This window comes from Rhinolophus ferrumequinum, chromosome 10, assembly GCF_004115265.2.
Source record: "Rhinolophus ferrumequinum isolate MPI-CBG mRhiFer1 chromosome 10, mRhiFer1_v1.p, whole genome shotgun sequence".
Lineage (NCBI taxonomy): Eukaryota > Metazoa > Chordata > Mammalia > Chiroptera > Rhinolophidae > Rhinolophus > Rhinolophus ferrumequinum.
The window spans coordinates 11149892-11156139 of NC_046293.1; the positions used below are offsets into that span (position 1 = coordinate 11149892).

Below are 6248 nucleotides of genomic sequence, written 5' to 3' on the forward strand. Positions count from 1 at the left end.
GCACACCAGCACTCCTGCTGGCCCATCGGGCACCTTTGTGCAAATTAGGAAACAGTGCCCTTTCTTTGACACTTTCCTGCTACCTGCTGGAAAACTAATACATATACAAATGAAAAATAATTAACATACAACTTTGTGCAGGTGCTGGGAACAGTGCCCTTTAGATTTGCGCAGTGCACAACCTGCACCAATGTCCATGGTGGGTCTAAACAACAAGCGTGCAAGGGAGGGATTATTGCTTGAATTTTGCACATGAGGGCACTAATTCTGAGGCCATGATCTTAAGACAGTAGACTGCTCTTTCCGCTCCTCAAGCCTCTTGGTCCCCGGGCTGATCTTTCTGGTTCCCTAATCTCTGCCTGGTTTGGGACGCACTGATAATCTCCGATTCTTAGTCTTGGTGCATTCAGGTCACCTGGTTCCCATAGTGCAATGCAAAGGGCATCCGATGAAGGGTGGTCAGGAGACCTGGCTCAAATCTAAGCTCCGCCACTTACTTGCTGCGCAACCCTTGGCTAGTTGCTTTAAGTCCCGTGAGCCTCAGCTTTCACATCTATAAAATGGGAACAATCATGTCTACCTTCCCCACAGGCTGTCTGAGGATTGAGTGAGATAATGGAAGCAAAACTGACTGGCATATGGTTGGTATTAAATAAATGTTTGATGAATAAAGTCATTTATGGCTAAATAATCTATAGTGGGAGATTTGCCTTCACAGGAGGAAGTACACCTAGGAGATCAAATCAAGACCCAAGGATCCTGGGTGAATTGCTGGGGTGGGCTGAGCCATTAGAGCAGCAAGGAGTCCCTGACACACCCGAGCCACTCAGCACCCCGGAGACGACTCTCCTGGGCTGCACTTTCTGTTCTTGTGATGGCCTCCACGTTTGTATTTCAAGGACCCAGAACCTTCTGGAAGAGAGGATTGAGTAGTCACTACTGGCTCTTTTAACACCCGGTAGCTTCTCACGTTCAGGAGCAGGTAAGACCTCCCCTATGACTTACTTTACAGCATGGGAGCATTCATAGACTATCAGGAGTAAATTAAAATTGTGCAAAGTCAAATTCTATTTTAGCAGCTCTAACTCCAGTCTGTTGGTGGTGTCGATAAATGGGCAGTTGCATCCTCAATTCTCCGGTCGTCTTGTGATAGATGCAGACTTTGCTTCAAATGCTAGAAAGAAAGCTCAAAGTCAAATTCGTGACCCTTTGTGGCTGGGACTTTGAGCAAGCCTCAGGTCTAAACCTTTCTTCCCTTAACTCCTCTCTGCTATTTTATGATCTACTTGTGTCCATCGTTAGGTATTTTATCTTGTTGTTTTGCATATATCTTTGCACACTACTTGAATCCTTTGGGAACAAGGCAGGGCAGAGATAAATACATTTAATTTAAATGTGTCAGGTTAGTTGAAAGCAAAGTCCACCTGTGCAACTGAGAGAGGATTCCACAGATCGTGGCTTCCCATGCATGGCTTGCCGTTCCTCGGTTCCCTCGTACCCTTGGAGGCTGGACTGAAAGATGCAGTGAACTTACAGATGGGGAAAAGGGAACCTCGAAGCACGCCAGAGGTTTGCAGATTGATAGGGGAGCCTGAGGCTTCGGTGCCCCAAGGTGCTGCTGGGGCCGGAGCTCGAGGTCCCTGGCTCCCAGCTTCTACCTGAGCTTTCTGCTTTTCCTGTGTACTTATCGGGCTTCTGCATTGAGATTGAAGGCAGGGTTTTCCAACTCAGGATAGTGGGAAAGACCACAGAAGTACATGGACTCTACAGATCTTTCAAGTCCTAAAAGTTTTGAGCAACTTTTCTTTTCGCATTATTCTTTGGGAGCGAATGGTATTCAGAGTGTCACCCCCGTGCTCTGCAGCCTGTCACATCAGAGACCCCAAGCGCCTTCAGTGCAGGGTGAAGCCAGCCGCTCCTTGGGTGCAGAGTCAGGGAGGCATGTGTGTGCTCAGGGCTGGGCAAACGCCTCTGCTCTGTAAGGAGCGGGTGCCTCCTGAAGTTTGCACCCTGGGCACCTTGCTTGCCTGAGCTTAGTTCCAGCTCCTGCTTAAGTTGCTCTTTTTTCCCTCTTGCATTTTACTCTCTTGGATCTTTTAGACACGCTCAACTACCACGCATGCTCTGAAACAGCCACCACCAGCAGCAGCAGCACAATCTTGAGCCCACTCTCCCCTCTCGCTGCCGCCCCCCCCCTTGGCCTTTCTCGTCCCCTCTGAAGGGCTGCCTGTCTGTCCGCTCCTTAGTCCACGCCCCCTGGGATCCCTCCTCATTCTCCCCAGCACACAGCTCTCACTGCGGTGGCCAGCATTCTCCATGCTGTGAACCAGACCTCTCTCTTTTCCTGAAAATCGGGCTCCATTGGCTTATTTGATGGAGCAGTGTCCTGGCCCTCTTCCTACTTCTCTGGGCACTTGTCCTCTGTCCTTTCCCTGGCATTAAATGCCAGTGCTTCTCAAAGCTCCATCCTAACTCCTCTGCCCTTCCCCAGACACGTTCCCACGCCCCACGGTCCTGCCTTCAGTTACCACCTGTACCCCGTGTCTGCACCGTCTGCCTCTGCAGCCCAGCCCCCTAACCCCCAATGGGTTACAGACTAATACAGAAATTGTCACTTGTCATCCCGATTTGGATGTCCCCAGCGTACCATGAAATCCACTCGTTCAAAACGGAACTTGTGATCTCCATGCCTCCCTCTCCACACCCCCATGCCCGGTCCTCTTTATTTTTGTCTTCTAGATATTTTTCTGCAAGAGCTAGATGCTGTGGAAGAATGTTGGTGTGACATAGGTGAGAGGAGTCATGCATGACCTTCAGTCCTAAGGAGGGAGAAGGAATTATTTGTCGAAAATATGACAGGACTGTCAAAAATAATTTAAATGAGGAACATAAGTTGTGAAACATGAGTCACCATTCCGTTCACTCTGAGATGCTATATTCACGGCAAACTTTTCGTCAAAAAAAAAGTGTAAGCGCCATCGTGAAGTCTATGGATGACAACACTTAGTGACAAGAGCAAACTCCATCATGGCACTCAAGAAGCCATCCCCCTACCCCACTCCCAGCCCATTGGGAGGTTCTACCACTGAGCTGCAAGAGAAGCTCCCAAGAGGTGGCCAATGAAAGCAAAGCTCTACTTTGCATATGCTGTTCCCACTGCCTAGAATTCTTTTCCCTATTCCTCTTCCCGCCTCAGGTCCTCATCATTCCTTCACTTGACTAAGTCTTACTCATTCTCTGGTTCTCAAGGTAAATGTCATTGCCTTCAGGAAGCCTTCCTGGAATCCCTAAAGTTCCTCAGGTCCCCCCAATACATCTCTCCTGGCCCTTGCACTTGCCCTCCAGGGCTTCAATCAAATGGGAACTTACTAAGTATCAACAAAATGAAAAGACAACCTGCTGAGTGAGAGAAGATATTCGCCATTGATACAGCCGATAAAGGGTTAATATCCAAACTATGTAAGGAACTCATACAACTTAACACCAAAAAACCAAACCATCGAATTAAAAAATGGGAAGAGGACCTGCATAGACATTTCTCCAAAGAGGACACACTGATGGCCAACAGGCATATGAAAAGATGCTCAACATCACTAATCATCAGGGAAATGCAAATAAAAACCCCCATGAGATACCCCCTCACTTCTGTCGGAATGGCTGTCATCAAAAAATCAATAAACAAGTGTTGGCGAGGGTGTGGAGAGAAGGAACCCTTGTGCACTGTTGGTAGAATTGCAAATGAGTGCAGCCACTATGGAAAACAGTGTGGAGGTTCCTCAAAAAATTAAAAACAGAACTACCTTATGACCCAGCAATTCCACTTCTGAGTATTTATCTGAAGGAAACAAAAACACTAATTTGAGAAGATATGTGCACCCCCATGTTCATTGCAGCTCTATTTACAATAGCCAATATATGGAAGCAACCTAAGTGTCCATTGATGGATGGATAAAGAAGGTGTGGTATACATGATGGAATATTATTCAGCCATAAAAAGAGTGAAATCTTGCCATTCGCAACATGGATGGACCTCAAGGATATTATGCCAAGTGAAATAAGTCAGACAGAGAAAGACAAATACCCTATGATTTCACTTATAAGTGGAATCTAAAAAAAAAAACCAAACGAAAACGAACGAACAAAGCAAAGCAGAAACAAACCCATAGACATAGAGAATAAGCTGGCGGTTGCCAAAGGGAAGGGGGTGGGAGGATGGGAATGGCAAAAACCAAAAATGTTGACCTACTGATGATGCGGGGTTGTGTGGGGCCAGCTCAGCATCTCCTGCCCTTTCAGCGTGGAGGCTGGGAGCTGCCGTTTCTCAGAATCACCTGCTCACAGGAGATATGATCCATGGAAGAGAAAGACAGCCATTGTTCTCTGGAGGCACTGCAGGCAGAGGTGACCCTGGAAGCAGCTTCCAGGGGAGCTTCTTGAGAGGCACGGACGTCAGGGTTGCAGGCTGATGTGATTCATCGGGGCTTTCCCGTGGCCTCTGCGTGAGCCCTTGGAAACCAGCTCAGCAGGGGTGGCTTCCGTGCCCTTCCCTCCCCTGCCTTCCAACAGTCGGGCAAGCCTCAGAGTTCTTGTGTTCAATCCCTTCGTACTTGGAACACACAGAGTGGCCGCTGGTTTCATGATCGATTCCTCACCGGTAAACGAATCATGTATGTGAATAGTATTAATGTCTATCTTCGCCCCAAACCATAAGCGCCATGTGGTCACAGGCACCATCTCTGTCATGTGTGATTGTCTCCCCAGATATTAGTCTAAACTGATATAGAATCCTTATCATCCCATTTAACAGATTGGAAGACTGAGTCCCCGAGTAGCTCACAAGATAGTGTCAAAGCTACCCTCTACCTCTTTTGGGTGCACTCTTTCTTTGCCATGATGACACTAGAAATGGAAGAGAGAAATGGCTTAAAATCCAAACGGCTTTTGAGTCCCTGTTTCAGGTGTTACCCCCCAAATCAAGATGCTAGTCACACTGAAACCAAACCACAGGGCTCTCACTAATACAGCTGAATTATTATCACCACTTTCCAGGTGACAAAATTATTTTTTATCTTTGCGTTTTTACAGGTATAGCAATAAAAATTATTGTCAGGGGTATTATTACAATTTTTAACTACTAATGGAATTATGATGCTTGATGTAGTATCAGTAACAAAATGTACTCCTCACAACACGTAGGAACTTCTTATTTATTATGTCTGGGCTTTAGTGTTACCATAACAATAAAACTCATACTCACCAGGATTATCACCATTTTCAACAACTAAGGGAATTATTATTTCTGTTTGTGGTTTTAAGCCTTGGAGTACAGTATAATCCCATCAACAGGAGTGAAATGTTTAATGCCCTAATCATGCATGATCAATATAGTAACAGAATTCCTCCAAACCTGTCATTGCCACTCCTCCTTCAGCTACGGGGTCTTGTTGTTTCTCTCACTATGGGATCCAAATTTAAGGGAGCACTTCTGGCTTCATTCATCCTACAAGCATTTAGTGAGTCGGCCAGTGCTAGGCGTGGAGACATCAAGGACAAAGAAGCCAGCCTAGCGTGGTCGTTAAGGGAGCTGGCTTTGACATCTGAACATGAGTTTGAATCCCACTTTTGGAATGTCGTCCTGGGCAAGTTTCCTGACTGTTTGAATTTTCTGTTCCCTTATTCCGCCCCTCCCTCCAAAAGGAAACCATTCCCACCATGTAAAGTTGGTGTAAGGACCAATGATGACTGTCTCCAAGGTGTGCATTGGAAGATGCTTGGCCCTGAGGAGATGCTCAGTGACTGGCAGTCATGGCTGTGGGTGCGGTTGTTGACATTGTCACAACGCAGCCCTTTTTCTCACAGGCTTTGCAATCTGATCCAGGAGACACCCCACAAGAGTGACATGTGCTCTGCAGGGTACCTTTGGAGAGCCGTCTACCCCTGCCCGGGGAGGTCAGGAGGCTTCCTGCTGGAGGTGACCCCTAAGCTGAGTCACAAAGGGTGATTGGCATTGACACTCGGGGAGAAAAGGAAAGAGGGATTTCCAGGCAGTGAGAATAGCAAGTGCAAAGGCAAGAAAGCCCGTGAGAGCACAGCCTCCCCTTGGGCGCACAGCGCCAACAGCTGAAGGCCGGCAGGCTGCCCCACAGGCTGAGTGACCCCCACCAGGCAACTCTGTGACTTTGAGCAACTCCCCCAAACTTCTTCCCTCTCAATGTGTGAAAATCCATTAATAATAATACACAGAGCTT

At 47.3% G+C, this 6248-nt stretch overlaps 1 long non-coding RNA gene across 1 annotated transcript in view; it reads left to right on the forward strand.

Moving 5' to 3' along the window:
* The window catches only part of LOC117028094 (uncharacterized), a 79812-nt gene extending 76317 nt beyond the window's left edge, over positions 1-3495 (forward strand). The window contains exon 4 of the long non-coding RNA XR_004424066.1: positions 2740-3495. This is a non-coding gene — a long non-coding RNA (uncharacterized LOC117028094). The remainder of the gene's footprint in view (positions 1-2739) is intronic.
* The last annotated feature ends 2753 nt before the right edge of the window (positions 3496-6248 follow it).